Consider the following 12878-nt stretch of genomic DNA (forward strand, 5'->3'; position numbering starts at 1 on the left):
ACTTCATTTCTGGACATTTATGGTTTGATTTCTTTGTATGTATGGATCACTTGGGTTGTTAACAACATCTGGTGAAAATTTCATGTCATTAGCACATCTAGTAATATATTTACTGAGAAAAATGTTGACGTGTTCGATACTTATTTTACCCACTGTATGTTGGGTAGCAAAAGAGGAGACTCCATCAGTTTTTGTTGCCATATAGCTGAGTAAAATTTTGATTCTTTTAATAAATTATATGGAAACATCCCAAATACTATGAAAATACCAGATTTGTCCTCGTTTCTTCTGGAGATGATGATCCTCCTGAATGACTCAGTTCAACAATAGTTTTATCAGTGATGAGTTAAAACCACATAATCCTTTTTTATCATGTGAAGGTTCCAGTGAGCACTGTTGGGGCCATAATTCAGAAAAAAATTCAAAAATTCAAAAGATTAAAAAAAGCCTAGTGACTTCATTTTACTGATTTTTAAGAGATTGCTTTGTAGACAGAGATCATGTTTTGAGATTCAACTAATCACTGTGAGCCTATAACAGCTGGACCAATCTCCACGCAGTGACGTCACAGATGGTTCCCCTCATGCTGGGGCAGTACCTACTCCTGCATAGAAAAAAAGTCTCTATAAGCAGAAACTTATTGACCTTGATTGATAGCAGTTCCTGCGCTGCAGACACACAAAAAAGAAATGGGATTTCCTGTGACAATTAGAAGAACTACAAAAAAGTTTTAGATATTTTCTTTAGTTTAATTCTTCGTCAATGTTTGTATGGGTGTTTTATGATTACATCCTCTCTAACAGCAAGTGTTTCACTGAAAGTATTTTCAAATTGCAAGCTATTTAGGACTAATAAGATATATTAAGTGTACGCAAGACCTCAGTACTATAACTAACAAACGCTGGAGCACAAGCCAAGTGAACTATGGTTTGAATTTTTTTGTGGGGGAGGGTGGATTATGTTTTCTCTGGACACATACAGTAGTTCAATTCTATACCACAATAAAGTGTTACCTTCAATTGTTATGAAAAAAGCTGTACATATCAAAAAATAAATTTGGCTTTGCATCATAGCATACCTAATTGTCTTGAAATTGGCTTGTGTCTCTTTAAGAAACTCCTACTATTTCTGACACTCCCACTTCAGCATGTCTTCACTACAATGCTTCAGGGGAGGTGTGCTTTGTGGGGCGGGGCCACATCTGGAGCTCAGTCTACTGGTTTTGAGCTTGAATGAACTCCAGGGAGAAGATGGGTACAATAGGTGGTGCTTTGTACCATCAAGCATTTAGGCAGCTCCATGGCTACCACAGGAGATTTGAGGATTTCTCAAACACGCATGAATGAAACAAAGCAACACTGGATTTGTTTTTTTTTTGACGAGGGAATGACATTATAACATAATACAAAGCCGCCAACCCCCGCCCCATTATTGTCATTTGTAAAACCAAAAATCAAATCAACTGTAAAGTCCTCAAGAAGATGTTTTCCCCCAGAAATAAGATTGGTATTGACATTGAAGAGAATATGCGATATCTGGTGGTTCTGTGAACAACTGCAAGCACAAAACTGGAATAATGGGTTTAAATTTTATGCTAGCATATTTATGTATTTTGACCATTAAATGTAATTTGTTTTCTAATCCATTTTTAGTACTTTTATGGTCCAAATGCAACAAGGAAAGAAAAAAAAATCTCACTGGAGGACACCACTGCTGACACGTAGAAATAACTGTAAATACTAATGTGACAGATATGTTGTCAGAAGATCGGACCAAAACCCTGACCTCAGTCTATTTTGAACCAAGCAGCATTATTGCCTCAACCCATCCAGTAAGAGACCAAAGTGTTTTAATAACATGGTGTCATTCTTTGGCCAATGTGAAAACCAGTAGCATGAAAACGCTTCTGAATTTGTTCGATGGTTGAAAGTAATGCGTGTAATGCCGTTTTCTCCATTTCTTGTGTCTTTACAAGAACTTTGAGGCTTTACATGAAGGGACCGTGGTAGCTCAGTGATCAGCACCATTGTCTCATAACTGAGAGATTGAGGGTTTGAGCTCAGGTTGTGTCAGGCAGGGCATCTGATAAAACTATCGCCATGCTTTTTGCATGAGTTTACTTGTTTCACTACTAAAGGGAGAAGCTGAAAAAGCAACATTGTTTTTGCTTTCTTATCTTGAGGTATGCTGTATAAGTTTGTATTAATATGAGGGCATATTACACATATTTTATTTTGAGTATTGACTCATTTTGATGCAGGAGCTGCAGCCTACCTAGACAGCAGCTCATATAGGCCACACTCTACCCAGTCCAGGTAGGCTGCACAAAACAGCTGTGAAACGAGACGGTCAAGTCTTCAGATGACTACCCCCGTTACCACAGTGATACGTTTCATATCTTGTGCCTTCAGACTTAAAATGTGTTGGGATATGTATTTACACATATCCACAATTAATAAAGTCAAGCGTAAATGCATATAAAACATTAATAATTTGGGTTTAGCTCTACTATCAGTACTTGTAATCACATTGTCTCATTACAGCATAAAGTTCATCTAAACATGCATTTAAAAGCAAATTCTTTGGTCTATGATGAATTTTTAAACTACGCTGTCTTGGTAAAAAAATCACTGAATGAAAAGAACATCCATCCATCCATCCATTTTCTGTACACGCTTCTTCCTTTTCAGGGTTGCGTGGGTCACTGGTGTCCATATCCAGCAGTCACAGTGCGAGGGGCGGGGTACACCCTGGACAGGTCGCAAGTCCATCACAGGGCCACACATAGAGACAAACGAGACAAACAAGCATTCACTCTCTCACTCACACCTAGGGACAATTTAGAGTTATCAATTAACCTAACAGTCATGTTTTTGGTCTGTGGGAGGAAGCTGAAGTGCACGGAGAGAACCCACATATGCACGGAGAGAACATGCAAACTCTTCCCAGAAAGGTCCCCAGACCGGGATTTGAACCGGTGACCTTCTTGCTGAGAGGCATCAGCTCTACCAACTGAGCCACCGTGCCGAAAAGAACAATGCTACTGTATATATATAACAGTGCTACTGTATATATATAATACATGGAGCTTTTAAAACCAACTCACTCAGAGTCAAAAGTAACATAATGTCTTTTAAAATGAGATTTGGAGATTGAGAGAATGAATAAAAGCACTTTGTGTAGAGGAATATTTGAATATTCCTTTGCATCTTTGTAGCTTTAAGAAACAGGCAAACCATATCCTGAAAATTTGAATGAATACAAATTTCAGTCCCTTGCCACTCCCTCTATGGGTTTAAGCTCTGCATCAAGCCGAGTCTTAACTGCTAAAGTGAGTTAAAAACTTTCTTTGGACACCAGTAGCTGCAAATCAATAAAGTTATTTCTCATTTCTTTCACAAATTGATTTTCTTGTTAGAGTGAAACACTGATCCAAGTTACAAAACTCTGTTTAGGCTCCACCGTCACCTTCGTTATTCTTGAACGTCATCAGTAAAACCTTTACGTGGGCTTTACAGTTTCCCCCAAAAGTCCAGTATGTCAGCATGTTTCTGCGCGTGGGATCTGGTTCCTCTCCAAGCACAGGATTCCATTCATAACCAAGCTTCCTCATTCTGCAGAAAGGGGAGGTCTGATCTGGTGGGTGTGCCCGCAGAAATACGAAAAAGTATTACTGTGCAGGTCTAGCAGACAGCTCAGTATGAATGGTGGAGCTGTGGAGGACCAGCCTGGTGCTGCATTTAAGGAAAGTCAGAGAAAAAGTAGAGAGGATGACAGAAAGCGCGCTCAGGGTGATATTTATATATATTTTTCCTTAGTGATGCATAAATTTGAAAGTGAAAGAAAATGTCTCTGATGGTGCAAGTGAGCGGCTCGCAAATGATGACTAAATTAAAATAAAAAAAAAAGTAAATGTGCAAAAGTTGCGCCTGACCGCCAGTGATTTGGGGGTAAGTTTTGATTTATTTTTATTTTATTTTTTCAAATTAAGAGCATCGTAATTGTCAGCCAAGTTCTCCACTTCACAGCTGTAAGGTCCCTTCAAAGTCAGGAGGAGGAAACAGCTTGTGACTTTGATGGAAGTGCAATCACTGAGACTGAATGTTTGTAGTTTTGCATTGTTTTTTCTGCAGTTTTTTTTTTAAAAAAAATTTATCTTACAACTTGAAACAACAGAGATGATGACGTGTCTTAAAAAAAAAGCTAGTTCAGAGGTTTGGAGGCCGTGTTGCAGTTGCTCATGCGTAATGGGCGGTTTGTACAAAGTGAAAAGGAAGTGTGCGGTGTCATACAGAGATAGTAACCCGGTCTTCCTCTTCCTTTTCTATTTTTTTAAGCTTATTGAATGACTTGACTCAAAAGGGGTTTCTTTGACTTAGTTGATCTCAGATCTCTGTGTGATATCGCCACATAATCCGCTTCACATAATCTGAAAATAACCTCCATATGACTCGAGTGCACTCCAATGATTCATTTTGTAAAATTCACTTTCATTCTCCAATCAACGCGCGCAATATGATCAAAGAGCGTCACCTCCTGGAAAGGTCTCGCAGCGCCTCCACAGTTTGATCCAGCGTGCTGCGTTCATAGGCCGTCGGAAACGAGCAAGTCGTTCTTAACGAAATGATGAATCCGATGAAAAATGTCATTTTTGTTTTAGATTGCTCTTTTTAAGAGTTAACTCAACATTCTTCACACAGACCGTAGCGTCTGAATGATGATAAATGATTCAGTTTGTGTTTTCTGAATAAATCCATCCTTTTTGAACTACTTTACTTAGTTTCTTCGCATTACAGAAAGAAATATGAAATTTGCAGTTTGTACAAGGGAGCTGGATCTTAGTTCATTTTGAAGAGCTGTGCAGTGATGAAGTACAGCATACATCTATAGGATGTGACACATAACATCCCACGTCACCTGTCAATCACCCCCCAACACACACACACACACCTGAGCATTATTTTCATGTACACAACTACTGCACTCCTCCCCATTTGTTTGTTCTTCTTCATCTCAGTGAGAAAGCAAATGAGGAGCCTGCATGTGAGATTTATCAGATCATAAAAAGGTCATAGTTCATTTATTTAAAAAGGAAATGCAGCAGATGATATGCAGGCCTTTAATTCCTGAGGTGTTTGAACTGATCACAACACTGAAAAAGATTTGCTCTCAACACAACCTTTCCTCTTATGTTCAGTTTTTAAGAAAACCTTCTTTTACTCAGAACTTATATAAAAACAATTGGTTTTGCTGATTTACTTTATCTTTTACTTTTTGTAGCCTATTTCCTTTTTTTCCCCACACCACTCTTTTTTTCTCTCTCACTACTGCTAACCAGACCCATGAGCACACTAAAGCAGTGCATTAGCTCTGCATGGTGGTGTGAAGTATGGGTGAGTTTCAGAATGAGTGACATGGGGATTCCCTGTCCCTGTTTCCTTCATTCATGTGGCTGGAGTTTGAGGGTTATAGAGCCGTCAACCCGGATACGAGCTGAATATTGAGTGTTTGAAGGAGAGAAGAAAAGCAGCTGCAGATGTGACAGTGTGTGTGTGAGAAAGAAAGGGACACATAAAAAGGGGAGTCTTCTCACATAGTTTATTTATACCACTCTCTATAGGGATGTACTTTGAGATCATATGCTTTGCTTCCCTGTTTTACTGTTGTAAAACAGACTCTGCTTTGTTCACTGAGTTGCAGCATTTAAAGAACAAACTTCCTCTTGTCACTTGAGCTTTTTTGTGCAAACTAGATGCTTAGCAGAAGTACTGTGTGTGGCATTACACAGACTTGTGAACGTTTGTGAGATACTAATTTATTTGTGTTCGATAACAGAGAACATATACAGTGAAACACGAGACAAATCAAAAAAGTATTTTCTGATTATGACAGTAGCTACTGTATGTTAGCTACAAGCTAACTGAAGTATACTGATACACGAATAAAAGTAAAACTTTATGCAAAAATGAAGTTTTCTTGGAAAAACAGTGTCCTGTTATAACATCCATCCATCCATCCATCCATCCATCCATCCATCCATCCATCCATCCATCCATCCATCCATCCATCCATCCATCCATCCATCCATCCATCCATCACCTGTCTTTTCCATTATGAGGGGTCACAGGGTGCCCATTTCAAGCAGTCCATCACAAAGACATAGGGACAATTTAGATATACTAATGGATCTAACATGCATGCTTTTGATCTGTGGGAGGAAACCGGAGCATGTGGAGAAAACCCACCCATGCATGGAGAGAACACACAAACTCCACCCAGAAAAGCCCCCCAGGCCTGGAGATAATTCTGCGACCTTCTCCCGAGAGACGGCAGCTCTAACTGCCCGTGGTGCTGCTAACATACAAATGCTGGTGGACTAACCTAGAGGAGACAAATCAAACAAGCACAGGTACAAAACTGATTAACTGGTTGCAGTTTTAAATTTACGTCACAAAATTTCTGCTCATTTGACATTTCTTATAATTTTCTAAAGGGGCAGTGCTGACAAACTAATTCTTGAACTCAAGTTAAAGTCAGAGTTACACTTACCTTATAAGCACTCCAGAGTACGTGAAGTTCCAGGTGTTTCATGCTCTCCTGAATGGTTGTTTTTACTAGAGATGGGATTTACAGCTCTTTGAGAGGAGACAGATCTTTTAGAGCCAGTTCTTTTTAAAGAGCTTTTCATCGTTATATGGTTAGTCAAACTGTACGTAGTGACGACCAACAAACAGCGTTTGTTTGCTTTGCCTATTCTGTGTGCCTACATCTGAGGGGAAAAACACAAGGAAAAAAAAAGAAAGTCTTTCAGCAATCTATGACTCGGTTCCCGTCAGTCATTTTAAAGAGCCATTCAAAAAATTCGGATTGTTTGTGAACTCACATAATTTTTTAGTTCTATTTAAAATATGCTACTCAAGTGTGCCACCAAGTGGCGTCCTAAGGTTGATTCTTTGATGATTATTTTGTTATTTAATGATTATCATAGGTGTCTTTAGTGTTAATTCAATTATCAATTGTTCAATGGTTGTTAGACGTTGTTAAAAGACCAAGAAAAGTCAACTCGAGCATCAACAGGTTAGGCCTGCAGCTTTTAAGTAAAATAAATGGACCATTTCTAGCAAGATTTAAATATTTATTTGAAGTATTTTTTAAAATGGTTCAAGGATTGAACATTTTGGCTTATTGGGATTCAGGTAAAACTATTAAGACTTTAATGTAAAATGCCATTCTTTAATCCATTTTAACTGGATGTTTTGCTTTATATTTGTTTACCTTTTAGGTTCACATGTTTAGCTGCAATATATATACAGTATAATACAGCTTAGTATGTATCTGGTACTTATTGTACCTGCTCTTACCTACTGCACATGTACCAGATAAGCACTACACAAGAACCTTTGGGCTGTATTATATATTGCTACCATATTTTCTTCACTTACTCTAAAAAACCTCACTCAGGTTAACAATTCTAGCTTTAGCCATGATTGCAGTAAAAATGGTCCTCACCAGTGTAGCAGTGACAGTCATTCTTTGTGTTGTGAGTTGATTAGCATGGACATTAAGTCAAAGCCAAATGTACAGGTTGCTGTTTCTATTTTGCTCTTCCTCCATGTCTTCAAATTAGGATGGAACGTACGCGTTGATGTTGGTGTGGAATTTTAGGTGGAAGTTCAGGAAGGTGGGAGGGGTTTCTGTCACAGGCAGGTGTGTTTCAGCAGCATTTATCATCTGTTTCTGTCAGTAAGGACTTCCTACAGGAAGGAAAGAAATACACCAACAAGCAGCAGATTATATCTAATCTGCAATCAGCTTAGTGTAAAAGTGAAAGCGTATTGAAAGCTCTTCCTTGACAATGGATGGTGCATGACCAAACTTTTATCCATCGTCTAGTGCACCGCATGGTTTCCTGAACAGTTTATTAAGATGTTGTAATTATAACTTGAATATATAAAACGGATATTTTCTTAAAATTTATTGCAATAAAAACAACTACCAGCTGATGAAAAGACTGCAATGAGTTTTCAACATAAAATTTTAGTCACAAGATAAAATGTCATAATTACAAAATCCTGATCTCATATGAGAAAAGTTAGAGAGTCACTGCTGACCTATGCTTGCGCTGCAGGATTTGACATGCTTTTATTTCCTCTTAGGTATGAAATAGGCCTATTAAATGTTAAGTTTATTTATTGTGGGTAGATTTAATGTATGTCAACATTGCGCCGGTATCTTGAGTGCTTGGGGTTGTTCAGGAGACCTGAAGGTTTAACTGATCCTGCAGGATCAGTTAAACCAGTATGGGATGCTTCATGGCAACAAGTAGCTAATCAGCTAATGCATTTGAAATACACCTAGGTTGGCTTGGTGGTGTCCCAAAGACCTGTCCATTGGTAAATTATATCCTGTCCATGCACAAAGAGAAAACACACTTGGTTCTGTTTAAACCCTGCAGGTCGTAACTTAATTATACTAGTGGGTAATACAGCTTGTCACTAGCATCACACATTCAGGTGGAGCATGAACTACATCCAGTACCTGCTCAAAATCCTAGATCCCGCACCACCCTTTGCACCCCTACTTCAAACACCTTTGTATTTAGGATTTAGAGAGTTAAACGGGACGACATGTCTTCTTTGCAGCATTAGCACAATTTCCATTACAGATCCTCTAAGTGCAGGTGTGGCGAATGTGTGGAAGTAACTTAAGGCAGTTTGGGACTTTTATCGAGGCCTGCTGTGGCTGAAGCACGAATAAAACAAGCAAAATAAGTTTCATAATCAAATACAAAAAGTCAACATAAATGAGATGGCAGTTGCTAAAATAAACAGACTAAAAATTCACCTACCAGGAAAATCTGGAAGACGAAAGCAACATTGTTTCATAGTGTAAATGCAATCATTCAGTGAGTTGTAAACACCACTCTTCTGCACTGCCGAGGCAGAAATATAAACTCATAACATGTGACATAGCTAGCTGCAATAGAGCTGATGTTACAAGTTCTCGCTGTGCTGCAAGTGTTCAACCACTTCATTTTTCTGATCAGTCTGTCTGCACATGTCCTTAGGTTACTTCTGCTCTATGAGAAATGCAAACCACACCAAGCTCATTCAGATGAAAGTGAACCTTGTGTCTATTTATGCTCTGACACAAGCAAATGAGCGAGCAGCTTTTGCATCACACACTGCACAGACGCTAAAAAATTCTCCTTAGTGCTGTTGCTGCCTTAGTTCTGCTCTTTATTGGCTCGAATTAATTTTGACATCCAGTTTAAATGTTAAATAATCCGACTGCAACATGGATAATAATACAGATCGGATTCTATGGGAGTCCACAGTTTTGCAGCTGTGCCTCCATTTTTATGTTCTTGGTTCTGTCAGGGCAGTATCTTGTTCCTCTTCAAAGAAAAGTGTCACATTTTATGAAATATGATGATTTCTTTAGTTAAAGCAGAACATAGCTGCCTCACATATCTAAGAAAGATTTTTTTTATAAACTAGTATAGTATACTTTTTGTATTTCTTTAATTTAGCTTACTTTTTGTTGAGTAAATATTGATACTGCTGAATAAATGGCACACATTATTTAATTTAGGGTTTAACTAACTTTTTATTCTCATATGCAAACACCCTATTAGTAAAGTAGGGTGCATTTTCTGTTTCTATTTACCACCATGACTGCATCAAGATCACTGTAGACTGTGATTAAAGCCACTATATGTTCTGCTGATGCTTTTTTTAATAAACTGAAAACCATTAAAAGCTACATTTCACAACACATGCTCCTAGTTCCAGCAGATTGTGCAACATCCTGAAAAACCACATGCAAATAATTTTATTCTCAATATTGAACGAAAATGGCTTTTAACACCATTATTTCTCCAAATAGGCCTAAAAAGATGGAGGATGGTAGGCATTTCTTCAAGGATTCTAGGAGTTTAATAATGTTCTTTGACTAAACCCAGAGGTCCGCAGAGTCAGAAGTGAGGCCTTTGCTAAAAATAGCATTTGCTTTCATTAGTTAGTTTATATTAAAATGTCTCTAAACCACATGCAGTGCACTACAGTACATTCAGCACTGTGTTTTTGCATCACTTCAATGCCTGCAAATGCAAACGTGCACCACACACAGCATGCTGACTGCAGCCATTTTCTTCCTGTGTTAAGTTTAATTTGACACAATAAGCCTGAAAGTAAAAAAAAGAAGTTATTTTTGTCATCTCAACTTTTCAGGAACTAAAAAAAAAACAACAAGTCTCGCCTTTGCATTGCCAGGTGATGTGTTGCAGCTTTTAGATAAACCAACGGGCACCGAGACTGAGGATTCACGAGATCTTTTTACAGAAGATAAAACAAAAAACCACAATGTTTCATTTGTGAAACTTTCAACTTGATAAATTCATTGGTTCAAAGGGGAGAGCCATTATCTGTTGCTTGTGTGTAAAAGTGTGTAGGCTTGTGTGAAGGTGTTTTCATGCATCCTTCGGTGTGTTTGCTCATGTGGCCAGATGTAAGCGTTCATTCTTCTTTGTAGATAAAAATGAAAGTGCAGTTAGTTCACAGGCAGATAAAAGACAGCATGCAGACATCGTTTATCGTCATGACTGTTTAAGACCCGGTGCTCGTTGAGATTATATTTGAGCTCGTTTCTGAGAAGGTGTGAAACTTATCTGGGCTGGATTCTTAAAATTGAAAACTGATTGTTTCAGGGTTGTAAGACATGTGCTATGTCCTACATTTCCAGATGCAGAAACACAGGAAGTGCCTCAGGCAGAATGCTTGCTCAGTATTCAAAGAAAGCAAAAAGTATTCCGCCTTTTTTATTTTTTTGCTAGTTTAGATTGTTACTAATGTAGCAGTGTTTGTGTAATAATCTGTTTATGGAGATGTGGGTTGTCAGAAAGGTTCAGTTCCACCCAGAGCTTCTGAAAGGCAGCTATAATCAGACAACCACCCTGGTTTACAGTAAAGTCACTGGTTTTTGGTAAGATGCTGCTACATCTCAATGTGACAGTTCTTCTATACATGTGCACTGAGGGGGGGGGGGGGTTAACTGCCTAACACTTAGGACTAACGGCTGTCACACGTGCACCACACATTACTACAGTAGTGTTTTTAGTCAGAGCTACTGGTTTCCAGTAAAAACCTGCACCCAGTGGCTTCACAACAGAGGAAGTGGTGGTGGCGGAGCTCGAAACTATTTTCATAAAAAGAATAAAGAGGTTTCATTTGTCTATTGCTCACCTTTTCAAGCAAACTTTTTTTTACCCTCATGATCATTTACACGTTTCCCTTTTTTTCATGAAATTGATGCTACAACAACTTCCTGTCAGCATACAATAAAAAAAAGTGTCAAAGATTGAGCTTAGGACATTCAAGAAAACAAATTTGCTGTTTTATGGAGCTTATGCGTTTTTATATAATTAACTCAGAAAACAGAAAACAACTTTGTTTGTAATAAGCAAAGACTTAAACTGAAATAAAGTACACAAAAACACAGAAGATAGTTCTATTCTTTAACTTAGGTAAACCATGTCACCGCCTTCACAAAACATTGACCCATATCGCCATCTAGTGGAAAATCTCCTACATCACATCTTAACCAACACTTGTCTTACAGGAACCATGTTTACTGCTGTTTCATTTGAAAACTGATGAGTTTGAAATTTAAATTTAGCTTTGATAGACCTCAGTTAAAAAAATGTTCCCTTAGTTTAAAAAATATGAGCACAGTTGTGTAATTTTGTTAGAAAGTTTCAAACGTCATTCAGTGAACAAGTGAGTATTTCATGTTAAGTAAATAAGGACAGAATTTTCCTTGTGGTATCAATAGCTCTTAATCATAATATTGTTTTTTTTTTATTTCACTGAGTTTACTCAAGTGTTTATGAATTTAAATGTTTGACCAGACTTTTAAATTTAGGTTTTAACAGCTTTCAAGCAAACATTTTAATGTATGTGTGGGTTTGTGTTGTGCCTTCAATAATGATTGTTTGGTTTCAGATTTTTGTTCTAGCTCCAGACTTTGCAGGTTTCACTTACAAAATCAGAAAATATATTTTATTTTTTGCACATTTTTAGTTCTGTGGGTGTTGTAGTGTTGTACAGTCATACAGCATGACTTACGTGATCCCAGCAGTCAGTCTTGTAGTCTCATAAGTTTTGATGATTCAGAAAAGAAAAAAAGCAGAAGAAAAAAATTAGGCTGCATGTAAAAAGGTTTACAGAGTACTTGCGGGTTGAGACACTGTATGGAAATCCATCCATCCATCCATCCATCCATCATTTTTATAAGGAGTCGGTGTCTGTCTCCAGCTGTCATTGGCTGAGAGGTGAGGTACACCTGTCTATCACCTATCCATCAAAAGGTCAAACAGAAAAAAAACAAAACCCACACCTGGTGTCTAGTCTATTTGCACTTTTACACATGCCAACTACCCTCACTGTGGAAAGAGAACTAAAGAAGAACATGTTGACTAAACCTTACTCACCTCCCATCACTGGTTTGGGACTGTAAGTTCTCATTATGACCAGTAGAGGGCGACATTTTCCAAATCAAACCTCCAGCTGGGAGCTCATGCTGTGCCCTCCAGCACAGTCAGTGAACCTCTTTGAACCTCTGTTTCCAGAGGGTGAACAAATGAAACTCCTCTCCCGGAGAATGTGAGATATTGATTGGTTGGTAGATGTCAGCTGGGAGTATTGATTGGCATGCATGAAAAAGGAAGAAGAAAGAAGTAAGAAAACAATAAAGAACAGTGAGAAAAAACCCAGTTTGAATTCACACAGTAGATCAGCTCAGAAGAGGCAGCTGTGGCAGTACGTTATGCTAATTGTGTGTGTGTGTGTGTGTGTGTGTGTGTGTGTGTGTGTGTGTGT

General features: G+C 38.2%; 1 long non-coding RNA gene across 1 annotated transcript in view; it reads left to right on the forward strand.

Moving 5' to 3' along the window:
- Window positions 1–3719: 3719 nt before the first annotated feature.
- The window catches only part of LOC106515384 (uncharacterized), a 94707-nt gene continuing 85548 nt past the window's right edge, over window positions 3720–12878 (forward strand). Inside the window, exon 1 of the long non-coding RNA XR_001310000.1 lies at window positions 3720–3950. This is a non-coding gene — a long non-coding RNA (uncharacterized LOC106515384). The remainder of the gene's footprint in view (window positions 3951–12878) is intronic.

This window comes from Austrofundulus limnaeus, unplaced genomic scaffold (assembly GCF_001266775.1).
Source record: "Austrofundulus limnaeus strain Quisiro unplaced genomic scaffold, Austrofundulus_limnaeus-1.0 Scaffold28, whole genome shotgun sequence".
NCBI classification, from domain to species: domain Eukaryota; kingdom Metazoa; phylum Chordata; class Actinopteri; order Cyprinodontiformes; family Rivulidae; genus Austrofundulus; species Austrofundulus limnaeus.